The 13,491-nt window shown below is 42.6% G+C and overlaps 1 protein-coding gene across 2 annotated transcripts in view; it reads right to left on the minus strand.

Moving 5' to 3' along the window:
* The window catches only part of LOC139384117 (dishevelled associated activator of morphogenesis 1a), a 69,345-nt gene extending 58,826 nt beyond the window's left edge, over positions 1–10,519 (minus strand). Inside the window, exon 1 of one of the 2 annotated variants that reach the window (XM_071128778.1) lies at positions 10,391–10,519. The gene's annotated coding sequence lies outside the window, so the exon portion shown is untranslated. The remainder of the gene's footprint in view (positions 1–10,390) is intronic. The other variant, XM_071128780.1, reaches the window with a different exon arrangement.
* Between the last annotated feature and the right edge of the window lie 2,972 nt (positions 10,520–13,491).

The following is a 13,491-nucleotide window of genomic DNA, read 5'->3' on the forward strand; positions in this document are numbered from 1 at the left end:
TGGTGTACTAAGTCTCATTCACTAGGCTGTTGGAAAATACAGCATCATTCCCGACACACAGTGTATCGATGACTATTAACAAGCAGACAGCAACTTATCTATAATCTCACCATGCTGTGAAATGAATGACACACAGTGTATCGATGACTATTAACAAGCAGACAGCAATTTATCTATAATCTCACCATGCTGTGAAATGAATGACACACAGTGTATCGATGACTATTAACAAGCAGACAGCAACTTATCTATAATCTCACCATGCTGTGAAATGAATGACACACAGTGTATCGATGACTATTAACAAGCAGACAGCAACTTATCTATAATCTCACCATGCTGTGAAATGAATGACACACAGTGTATCGATGACTATTAACAAGCAGACAGCAATTTATCTATAATCTCACCATGCTGTGAAATGAATGACACACAGAGATACTGGGACACAATGCTCCGACAACTGGTGGTCTAGAGTCGACTAGTATGTGGACACAAGTCATTGAAAAGTATCCCATGGTATCAAAAACACAGGAGCCAATCTAATGGAGCCCGTTACAAGCTATTCAATGGACTCAGCAATCCTCCTCCCCTCTAGAAAGAGGACTTTGTCCATGTCACAGAGTCACACAGAGCAGGGCCTGGCTGCCCTCAGAGAGAGAACCAGTGTTTGCCAGCAGTCAGCACCCTGGGCTGGCCTGGCTGTCTACGGATGCCTGCCCAGTCTGCAGAGGCTCAGTGGCTAGCTGATACCAACTGGTGAGTGGTCAGACAGACTGACATTCCCCTGTGGGGTCAGACAGCTGAGGACAGCTCTCCCTCAGTCTCATTCACACAGCCTGAAGCCTGACAGGTTCCTAGTAAATAACATGGCCATCATCACTGTTGTAATGAAACAAACTGGTCATGATGCATTCCCTCTCTGGGACGGACTAACTGACTCACTGTCATCGTCTGTCTGTGAAGACTGTAGAGGAATGCCACAGATGGACGAACACACACGCACGCACACACAGTCATCATATCACGCGGCTGCAAAAACAGTCCTCTGATTACAGACATACTGCCTTTTAATGGGATATATGGGATATTCAAGCCATTTTTTATGACAGTGGTTGAAAAGCCTGGGAAATAAAACAGCCTGTGCATGTTTCATGCATGCTATGTTCACAGACGTTTAGAATCTCCTAAACTGTGTTTCAGTAAACAGTTCCGTGAAGGGAGAGTCTTGGTTTTTCCCTCTGGGCGTGCCTCAACAGGATAAACTGATCCATCGAAGGAGTGACACACAGACCTCAGTAACCCGACCTGGAATATCAGCAAGCCCTGGAGACAAATCTCACAATGGCTCATAATCTGACACAATCAATAACACAATGTCTCAATCACACATACACATTTCCAGCTGAATCCAACATTATGACAGACGTCTGCTGTGATGAATAGGGCTTGGTTAGTTACAGGATATAGTTAGAACTTCACCAGGAAGTAAACACTAATCATCAAAAGTTTCATGAAACATCCAAACATGATGACCATCCCACTGTGAGAATTACAGTTGGCTGAAACACATGGCACTGCTTTGCTCGGGTCCCAGTCGTGCTGTGGAACAAGCTGTGTCCTGTCTCTGTCATGAGCAGGGCACTTTAGTCAGTTAGCTGCGGCCTCATTAGCACAGTGAAGTGAGCTGTCAGACACTTATCTTAGATAGCCATAACACTGTTCACTGTGAGAAACATATTTACCCTGCCTGCATCCCAATTTTCTGGGAAGTGTACACTTGTGCACGCCTCTGAACAGATCTACAGTAAATAGCATTTGATACGCATAAGCATACGCTATAGAGAGTTTCCATCATATTTCTTCACATCAGTCATTTCCTTTTAATGGGAAGTGGGCAAGTGCATTGGGACACAGACCCTGTTTGTATGCAGGATACTAACAACATTCAAAAGAATGTATATATCATCCAATCACACAATCCCTCGGCTGACTGGAGATAGTCAGCAAGAGGCAGTCTGGTTTCATCCCTCTGTACCTCCCCATGTTGCCCGACTGTATTCCAGGGCGTGTTCTCAGCATGAGCAAAACAGCTGGCAGGCGTATTCACAGTCATTTTCAACCTCTCCTTGTCCCAGTCTGTAATCCCCACATGGTTTAAGATGACCACCATCATTCCTGTTCTCAAGAACTCTTAAGTTTTCATGCCACAATGACTACCACCCTGTAGCACTCACATCTGTAATCATGAAGTGCATTGAGAGGCTGATTATGGCACACATCAACTCTACCATCCCAGACACCCTTTACCCACTCCAATTTGTATACCGCCCCAACAGATCCATAGATTACACAATCTCAATTGCTCTCCACACGGTCCTCACCCACCTAGATAAGAGGAATACCTATATGAGAATGCTGTTCATTGACTACAGCTCAGCGTTCAATACCAGTGTTCCCTCCAAGCTCGTCACCAAGCTTAGGACTCTAGGTCTGAACACCTACCTCTGCAACTGGACCCTGTACTTCCTGACGGGCTGATCCCAGGTGGCGAGGGTAGGCAACATCACCTCCGCCACACTAACCCTCAACACAGGGGCCTCACAGGGATATGTGCTTAGTCCCCTCCTGTACTCCCTATTCACCCATGACAGCGTAGCCACGCATGACTCCAACACCATTATCAAGTTTGCCGACAACACAGAGGTGGTAGGCCTGATCACAGGAGATGATGAGTCAGCCGACAGGGAGCTGGCAGTGTGGTGCCGGAGCAACAACCTCTCCCTCAACGTCAGCAAGAACAAGGAGCTGATCGTGGACTACAGGAAACGGGGGGCTAGTACGCCACATTGACGGGGCCACAGTGGAGCAGGTTGAGAGCTTCAAGTTCCTCGGTGTGCAAATAACTAAAGACTTAAAATGGTCCAAACACATTTGGCATGGGCCACCAAATCTTCAAAAAGTTCTACAGCTGTACCGTTGAGAGGATTTTGACTGGCTGCATCACTGCCTGGTATGTCAACTGCAGCGCCCTCGATCGCATGGCACTACAGAGGGTGGTGCAGACAACCCAGTACATCACAGAGGCCAAGCTCCCTGCCATCCAGGACATCTATATCAGGCGGTGTGGTAAGAAGGCCCGGGGAAAAAAAGACTCCAACCACCCAAGCCATAGACTATTTCTCCTGCTTCTGCACGGCAAGCGGTACCAGTGCATCAAGTCTGAAGCCAACAGGCTCTTGAATAGCTTCAATCGCCAAGCCATAAGGCTGATAAATAGCTAACAATAGCTACACAGACCATCTGAGTTAAAAAGGTCAATGAGGATACAAGGTTATTTTTTATTTTTGTCTCTATGCACACTCACAGAGCCCTACACACTCCCAGAGCCCTACACACTCACACACTCACGCCATCATCTGCCCACTCACACATAACATGCACATACATTTATACTGCCTCTGCACACATGGACACCCACTCACATACAAGCTGCTGCTACTCTGCTTATCTTATATCTTGATGCTAAGTCACCTTACTCCTGTACATATATACCTTCATTACTCCAGTATCCCTGCACATTGTAAATATGGTATTTGAACTAACCTTGTTTATAGTATGCTAACTTACTTATTGTGTTCTTCATATTTTTGTTGAGTTTTGAGTTTGAAAGAAAGGCATTTCAAAGTACTTGAAACTTGTTGTTATTGTTCAGAAGATCCCTTATCTGCTTACTGTAAGTTACTCAAGGTATAGACTCAGGGTGAAATCAGTGTCATTGAGTCATTGAGGATACAAAGTGCAAACAGATGATGTATGGTAGCACCAACAACAAATTCAGAATCCTGGTTCACTTCGGACAGATCAGACAGAGCTTCCTTCCTACTTGAGGTAGTTAAAAATACAATTCTAAGAGGTCAGAGTTTGTTTGGAACATTTTGATATGCATGACCAACATAAGACAGTTCTTCGGATTGAGTCAGAGACCAGACAGTAGCCATCAATTCTCCTCCCATCTGTTGAAAGGATCAGAGCTACCTGACATCCTCCTCACCGATCCAGGATAAGAACATTTATAACCACATCAAGTTTTATGTTGGAAAGATACCCGGACCTGGATGTCTCAGACCTCAGCAGAATATGATATTCTTTGAGGAGGACATGTGCTGTATAGTAGGTCAGCCCACCCATCTGCTTTACCTCTGACCAAAGGGGTTACACAGAAAGTACCAATATGACAGAAAACATTTCCTATAAATGATCTTGTGAAGAGAACAGTGAGGACGAGACACAGATATAGGATGCACAGCATGTCCATATTGAATGATAGAGGCCTATCGTCAATTTGGGGGAACTTACACAAGATCAGGAGTCCTATCAAACATAAATCACCTGCATCAAACCCCATTCATATTTAGAGTACAATAACTCACACACTGTGAGCAACTGCCCCACTCACAATGACATTGACAGGCAAGCAAATACTGTAGTTGTTGTCAGTGAAAACAGCAACCATGGAGCGAGGAGCAGCAGGACTGATAGACAGATAGCTACAGATAACTATAAAACATCAAAGCAAATGTGGGGTATTCTGTGCATGTCTGTAGCAACACTGTAGCAAGCATTCATACCGATCAAGCATCATTGCAACATGGCAAGTCACATTGCTTCAACTTTTGTAACACTCCCAGACATTTGGAACAACAGTGTCTGTGAGACGTCCTACTTGGAATGTTGGTGACAAACAACTAAGGTTTTTCAATGTGATTCACAGTGGAATGCCACCTGGGCTCTATGTTAGCATGTCACAATCAGACATTCGTCTATTAAAGCCTGGCCTTGTAGGAAACCATTTTGGCTCACAGTTTGATAGTTTCACTCTTGCCCCAAGGGCAATTCCATGGTGACAGATTAACGAGACTCAGATTTTTTACTTTAAATGTATACCAAACAAAAATCATTGATTTAAAAGTTTAACAAACCACACAACTCTACGCATATGAATGATTACTTTTCACGATTTCCACAGAAAATGTTACAAAAGCACATTTACAGGAAGAATTGTGCAGATACAAAGTCTGGTAACAGAACAAAACAGAGGGAGATTTCACTGTAATTCTATTACCAAACTTTGCATCTGCACAGTTTTCCAGTAAAAGTGTTTTTTTAATTAAACTGTGTAAATTGTTCAAATGAGTCATTGTGCATAGAGTTGTTTGTTAAACTTTGAATGGTTTTTGTTTGGCATACAATCTCAGCGTAATTCCGTTACAACTTCATAGTTCGGGATCAGAGTAGGAACCGGCTTAGTTTGTATGTGAGGCTGACATTGTTTCTGAGTATGGTGATGTAGTGTGTCCCTCTAGGCGGAATGCCTGTTCACACTTTCTCTGCCCTATTAACAAATAAGAGAGTTTAATGATTCAAAGCATAACACTGTAACACACTTGCCAACAATGGAAGATTATTCAAAACATTTCCAAGCTGCCTGCTCCTCACGCCTACTCAAAGACGCAGAGCATAAGACAGTGAAGAAAGAGAGCGATGAAGCACCTTTTATTCAATAGGGACACTTCCCAGCTACACTGTTGGGTGTCCTATAAAACAGTCGGTAGTGCCTCTATCTCTGTATGTTTATGTATGCGGTGTGGGTGCTGACAACCTCGTCTGGGGGGTTAGGGGAGCAGAAAGGGGAGAGAGCTGGGTTCACTGAGGCAGTCCTCTGGCCTAGAGGGTTTAAGTTGGGGGGAGCTGACTGATAGGCTGCGCCTCTGCCTGAAAATGAATAGCACCAGATCACACCATTGTCCAGCCCCACTGAAGCACAAAGACAGAGAATGGGAAGTTCAAACAGCTACACTGGGCCATTGTTGAGCCTCACCGGGCCGACAGGGCTGGGCTCAATGGGTGGGGCAACGCAGGCAGAGCAGGGCTATAGCGGCCTCTGGGATAGTCCCATCCATTTCATACTAGTCCTACAAAGAAACTAAATGGTGGCTGATGCAACCACCGCACACGCTGTTGCTCCTCCTATCTGCCTGATTTAACTGTGGGTGGTGGAAGGGGTGTGTTGCTACCAACCTTGTGGTATTACGCAATGTCTGTCTCCACCACATGCAAATATGCAAGTCTTGAACAGACACACAATCAGAGAGTGAAACACACACACTAAAGTCCAGCAGAGAGCATACAGTACTCTGGTAAATCATTCTCCACAGCAGTTCACAGGCAAAGGCAGAAGCTGAGCGACCACTGAAGGAAAAACAACTGGCTTGGTTTCACTGAGTGAGATAGCTCATCTATCCTCATCAATATCTTGACATAGCAACAAAACTATTCTAAAAACAGTACATCATAACTTCATTATGAGTAAAAATAGAACCAACCAGAACTGTGCCAAATGGTATTGGTAGCTCCTCTACACATTTAGCGGAAGAGCTACAATGTTTCTCTTTTGCAAGGCTTTCCCAATTGCCATAGAGTTAGATCAAGACTGGAACGTTTTATGAACAACTAGCCTAGTTAGAGTAGAATGCTCTACCTCCTTTCTCTACAACCGTCTACCCCTTCTGTACGTTCCCTCTGCGGCTACATCTTCAGATGTCACAGTGGTAGAGCAGATGTCAGTCATTCATTCTCATTTATTACTGATATTATATTCATATGTTTTCAACTGTATTAATTACTCCATTACTCAGTTTCGCTTTATTTGAAGTGCATCTTATGAAGGCTTCATAAAGCCCTACATAGATGCTTCACAAATCATCTATAAGCGTATATCATGTCCTATAAAGATTCATAATGTGGCATGACAGTGTGACATAAGCAACAGTTTATTTGTTCACATTTATTCATCTTTTATAGAGAATGAAACACAGTTACAGATTATTAGTTGTGATCCATGTATGCAGTGCTTATGAAGCATATATGAATGCTTTATGAAGCCTTTATAAGATGTACTTCAAATAAAGCGGGACAAATGACTCTTTACCAATACGTCATGGTGTCATTGTGCATGACTAAGTCTGGGACTGGAGCTGCTGTGAGCAGAGCTTTGGATGAATTTGAGGGCGGTGTGAACATCACAGAGGAATACTAACATCCCTCTCAGGACTCCTCCTCGCTCGGTATCGGTTCCTCGAGTGGAAATAAGTCCCGGTATCAAGTCTTGGCACAGCTCTGACATTCCCTTACGTTGAGATAGCTCCTACAGTACATACTGTACGGTACTGTATCAGCATGACCTCACTGGTTTTAATTGAAGACTTCTCCTCCCACACATACACACACAAGGGGGGGGGGTCCCAGACAGGGGAATGTAGAGAGGTCAGTAGTACTGTAGGAACCTGTGATTCAGGGCTGGTGAACCATGGGGAATGTCTGCCTGGGGGCACAGTGCAGGCAGCCAGACAACAACCCATCTGAACTGAATGGTCTGCTGCTGGGAAGTAACATCTGCCCAGTGCCCGGCGTGTTAGATATTAGAGGTGTTACTAATTAAAAAGGATGAAACTCCAGTGCTGTACACAAACTGGAGGGGGCGGGGGGGGGGGGGGGTCTGGATGATTAACAGCACTGTAATAATATAAGTGATTGTGAGACTGACTCAGGCATGTGATTTGCGTCAGCCTTTCAAAAAGCCCATCATATTTCAGAATGAGAACAGGTTAGCACTTTGCTACTGGGGATGTTCTCATTAGCATGACTTGGGCTTGATCAGAGGCCTCCAGGCAGCGTTATTATGCATGTCTAACATCACGGAAGTCATTGCAGTGCAGGGAGATAACCAAGACATTACCCATGTTCTGCATCATTACACACAGCAATTAGGGCTAGATGCGTGCTGAGTGCAGACGGTTCAGCAAACATTGATGTTATCATTCTTTTAAATGCTTCACCTGATGCCAGGAGGAGAGGGGCAAAACTGGTACAAGAGTTGTAATTAGAGGTCGACCGATTAATCGGAATGGCCGATTACTTAGGGCCGATTTCAAGTTTTCACAACAATCGGAAATCGGTATTTTTGGGTGCCGATTTGCAGATTTTTTACATTTTTATTATTATTATTTTTTATATACCTTTATTTTACTAGGCAAGTCAGTTAAGAACACATTCTTATTTTCAATGACTCTCTCTCTCGTTGAACTCCACAAGGAGGCTGCCTGTTACGCGAATGCAGTAAGCCAAGGTAAGTTGCTAGCTAGCATTAAACTTATCTTATAAAACAATCAATCATAATCACTAGTTAACTACACATGGTTGATGATATTACTAGATATTATCTAGCGTGTCCTGCGTTGCATATAATCTGACTGAGCATACAAGCATACAAGTATCTAAGTATCTGACTGAGCGGTGGTAGGCAGAAGCAGCTGCGTAAACATTAATTCAAACAGCACTTTCGTGTGTTTTGCCAGCAGCTCTTCATTGTGCGTCAAGCATTGCGCTGTTTATGACTTCAAGCCTATCAACTCCCGAGATGAGGCTGGTGTAACCGAGGTGAAATGGCTAGCTAGTTAGCGCGCGCTAATAGCGTTTTAAACGTCACTCGCTCTGAGACTTGGAGTAGTTGTTCCCCTTGCTCTGCATGGGTAATGCTGCTTCGATGGTGGCTGTTGTCATTGTGTTGCTGGTTCGAGCCCAGGGAGGAGCGAGGAGAGGGACGGAAGCTATACTGTTACACTGGCAATACTAAAGTGCCTATAAGAACATCCAATAGTCAAAGGTTAATGAAATACAAATGGTATAGAGGGAAATAGTCCTATAATTCCTATAATAACTACAACCTAAAACTTCTTACCTGGGAATATTGAAGACTCATGTGAAAAGGAACCACCAGCTTTCATATGTTCTCATGTTCTGAGCAAGGAACTGAAACGTTAGCTTTCTTACATAGCACATATTGCACTTTTACTTTCTTCTCCAACACTTTGTTTTTGCATTATTTAAACCAAATTGAACATGTTTCATTATTTACTTGAGGCTAAATTGATTTTATTGATGTATTATATTAAATTAAAATAAGTGTTAATTCAGTATTGTTGTAATTGTCATTATTACAAATACATTTAAAAAATCGTCCGATTAATCGGTATAAGCTTTTTTGGTCCTTCAATAATCAGTATCGGCGTTGAAAAATCATAATCAGTCGACCTCTAGTTGTAATGTCCTCTATGCCCTTTTCTAATTGATTAAAAACAACTAATTGGGACTTAACTGGTTTAATGACTTGGATAAGTCTGATTCCTGGAGAATCTAATAGTATTAAATGACTAATCTGAGAATGGGGATGTCTTACATCTTTAGCCAGCCAAGTCTAGCTATAGGTCTCAAACCACTAGTATTAGTATAATGCCTATGAAGAAGTAAGTTCCTGTAGCAGACTGAAGAGGTAGCCTAGCAGACAAAACAAAACAGCACCAGGTGCACCAGGTGACTGATGCCAGTATAAAGCACCTGTCTCAGACTCCACCCATGAGTTCCAGGTGTGGTCCACCAATCTAAAAAGACCAAAACGTCTGAAATGATGTATGTCCCCAACATGAAACCTCTTCATGAATAGGTATCACTGCTATTCTGACCCCCAGGGAAGAGTAGAATTGAATAGAAATAGAATACAAACCGTATACAGTTTACCAACAAACACCACCACATCATAAAGAGAAACTTGTTTGCTTGTTGATAGTATAACGTAATCACTTTCTCCCATGAGAATCTTGGCAGACATACTGGCATAGCTTCTAACTGAGGTTCAAGAGAGATTACATTGAATGGCAAAGCCTACTGTTGCCACAGTAGAGTAATACACATGTTGTGAATGCAGTCAATCAACACTGATGTAGCCTATAAACATATCCATCTCGCATTGTTTCCATCATTCATACCATAATTAGCCTACACAGTAGGCCTAATTAGGCTATACTGCACTCATAAAATTACTACAGATCAAAGCGTATTCAAAAAGCAGGTCGAATCTCAATGTAACTTGAATACTATGGCGGTTTGTAACGCATGCACACCAGTTCTATGGGTAGAACACAGGTTCTTTCGCCACATAGCCCTCATAAATACACTAACTGAGACAAAAGACACACGAAACTCTCAAACGCAACCGCGTAAAGACATTCTTCACATACCAAGGTGATCAAATCACCTTTACTGTGCAAAATGTTGCTGACAAAAAGTGTCGGCGGCGGTTCACAGGGATCTTTAATTTGCTATTCTATTGACATGTTATCCCTTCGTCCCACCCATACAGCCTATCCTCAGTCATCGTATCTCATCCGTGTCGCCAAAAATCATTTCAAATAATTTATCTGGAATATATTCCACTGTGGAAAAAAATACACCACTGTCATCATGTTAGTTATCTAATATCGTTTTAGCTCACCTCGTAAACAAATCCATCATCGAAGCAGTTCGACGCTTTACGCTTGTGTATTCCCCTTTAACACAATAGTTATTGGGCTGTTGTATGTGAGATCATCCCTTTTGCGCTCATGCAAATATGATCTATTATATTGACAAGATAGTTGAGTGACCGGTTTTACGATGGAAATACATGTCCTCAAATATGGAAGGCAGGCGGGAGGATCGCGAGATCAGCTCGGACCATTCTAGCCCATGAAAGTATATATAAACTCTAAAACAAGTCCAGTCACTTATACATTCGCAACAAACTACCCATTAGCCTACAAAACTTATTTTTTATCAAATTAGCCTCACGTAACAAATTAGACATTTTATTTTTGTTTACCAAATTCGACACTCTTATAAAATTCGTGGTCTTATTTTTCGTGGACAGATATTGGGCGGAGTAAACCCTCTCGCTTCGACTCTTCCTCTCTGCTCATGTTAGCGCGAACTGACCAAGGATAACAAAGCAATGTTTGTATGGGAAATGTAGTTCCATAGGAATGGCGCTCCAATGGAGAACTATGAATAGCCCTTGTAAAAAGTTTATAGTACCTTCAGAAAGTATTCACACACCTTGACTTTTTCCAAATTTTGTTGTGTTAACAGCCTGAATTTAAAATGAATTAAATTGAGACGGTGTGTCACTTGTCTACACACAATACCCCATAATGTCTAAGTGGAATTATGCTTTTTATTATTTTTACAAATTAATAAAGAATGAAAAGCTGAAATGTCTTGGGTCAATAAGTATTCAATCCCTTTGTTATGGCAACCCTAAATAAGTTGAGGAGTAAAAATTTGCTGAATAAGTCACATAAATTGCATAGACTAATAGTGTTAAACATGATTTTTGAAGGACTACCTCATCTCTGTACCCCACACATACAAATACAATTGTCTGTAATTCAGTCGAGCAGTGAATTTCAAATACAGATTCAACCACTAAGAGAAGGGAGGTTTTCAAACGCCTTGCAAACAAGGGCACCTAATGGTCAATTGTATTTTAAAGCAGACATTCAATATCCATTTGAACATGGTGAAGTTATTAATTACACTTTGGATGGTGCATCAATACACTCAGTCACAACAAAAATACAGGCATCCTTCCTAACTCAGTTGCCGGAGAGGAAGGAAACCACTCAAGGATTTCACCATGAGACCAATGGTGACTTTAAAACCGTTACAGAGTTTAATGGCAGTGAAAATGTAACTATATTTTCTTAAAACTGCAACTGGATCAACAACATTGTAGTTACTCCACAATACTAACCTTCACACATCTTGTTTGCAATAAGGCATTAAAGTAAAACAGCAAAAACGTGGCAAAGGGGCCTCCTGAGTGGCGCAGCGATCTAAGCACTGCATCGCAGTGAATCGCCGTGTTAGAGGCGTCACTACAGACCGGGTTTGATCCCGGGCTGTATCACAACCGGCCATGATCTTGAGTCCCATAAGGCACCACACAATTGGCCCAGCGTTGTCCGGGTTAGGGGAGGGTTTGGCCGGACGGGCTTTACTTGGCTCATCGCACTCTAGCGATGTGTGGTGCCTGGAAAACAACCTCTCACTCAACGTCAACAAAACAAAGGAGATTATTGTGGACTTCAGGAAACAGCAGAGGGAGCACCCCCCTGTTTACATTGACGGGACCGCGGCGGAGAAGGTGGGAAGCTTCAAGTTCCTTGGCGTACATATCACTGACAAACTGAAATGGACAACCCACACAGACAGTGTGGTGACGAATACGTAACAGAGCCTCTTCAACCTCAGGAGGCTAAAGAAATTTGGCTTCTCACCTAAAACCCTCAAAAACCTTTACAGATGCACAATTGAAAGCATCCTGTAGGGCTGTATCACCGCCTGGCATGGCAACTGCACCGCCAGCAACTGCAGGGCTCTCCAGAGGGTGGTGCGGTATGCCCAACACATTACCGGGGGCAAACTACCCACCCTCCAGGACACCTATAGCACTTGATGTCACAGGAAGGCCAAAAAGATCATCAAGGACATCAACCACCCGAGCCACTGCCTGTTCACTCCGCTATCATCCAGAAGGCAAGGTCAGTACAGGTGCATCAAAACTGGGGTCGAGAGACTGAAAAACAGCTTCTCAAGGTCATCAGTTTGTTAAACAGCCATCACTAGCACATTAGAGGCTGCTGCCTATAGGCATAGACTAGAAATCACTGGCCACTTTAAGGAATGGAACACTAGTCACTTTAATAATGTTTACATATCTGGCATTATCTCAAATGTATATACTGTAATCTATACTATTCTACGGTATCTTAGTCACTTAAAACCTCTTGAAACTCTAGGGGCAGTATTTCATTTTTGGATAAAAAACATTCCCGTTTTAAACAAGATATTTTGTCACGAAAAGATGCTCGACTATGCATATAATTGACAGCTTTGGAAAGAAAACACTCTGACGTTTCCAAATCTGAAAAGATATTATCTGTGAGTGCCACAGAACTGATGCTACAGGCGAAACCAAGATGAAATTTCAAACAGGAAGTGCCCCAGATTTTGGAGGCACTGTGTTCCAATGTCTCCTTATATGGCTGTGAATGCGCAATGAATGAGCCTACACTTTCTGTCGTTTCCCCAAGGTGTTTGCAGCATTGTGACGTATTTGTAGGCATATCATTGGAAAATTGACCATAAGAGACTACATTTACCAGGTGTCCTCCGTCGAAATTGGTGCGCAATCTCCAGCTGCAGGCATTTTTCCACGTCGTTCAGAGGAGAAACCAAACTTCCACGTGGGATATATCATCGAATAGATATGTGAAAAACACCTTGAGGATTGATTCTAAACAACGTTTGCCATGTTTCTGTCGATATTATGGAGTTAATTTGGAAAAAAAGTTTGGCGTTATAATGACTGGATTTTCGGGTTTTTTTCTTAGCCAAACGTGATGAACAAAACAGAGCGATTTCTCCTACACAAATAATATTTTTGGAAAAACTGAACATTTGCTATCTAACTGAGAGTCTCCTCATTGAAAACATCCGAAATTATTCAAAGGTAAATGATTTTATTTGAATGCTTTTCTTGTTTTTGTGAAAATG

This window comes from Oncorhynchus clarkii, chromosome 25 (genome assembly GCF_045791955.1).
Source record: "Oncorhynchus clarkii lewisi isolate Uvic-CL-2024 chromosome 25, UVic_Ocla_1.0, whole genome shotgun sequence".
Classification (NCBI taxonomy): domain Eukaryota; kingdom Metazoa; phylum Chordata; class Actinopteri; order Salmoniformes; family Salmonidae; genus Oncorhynchus; species Oncorhynchus clarkii.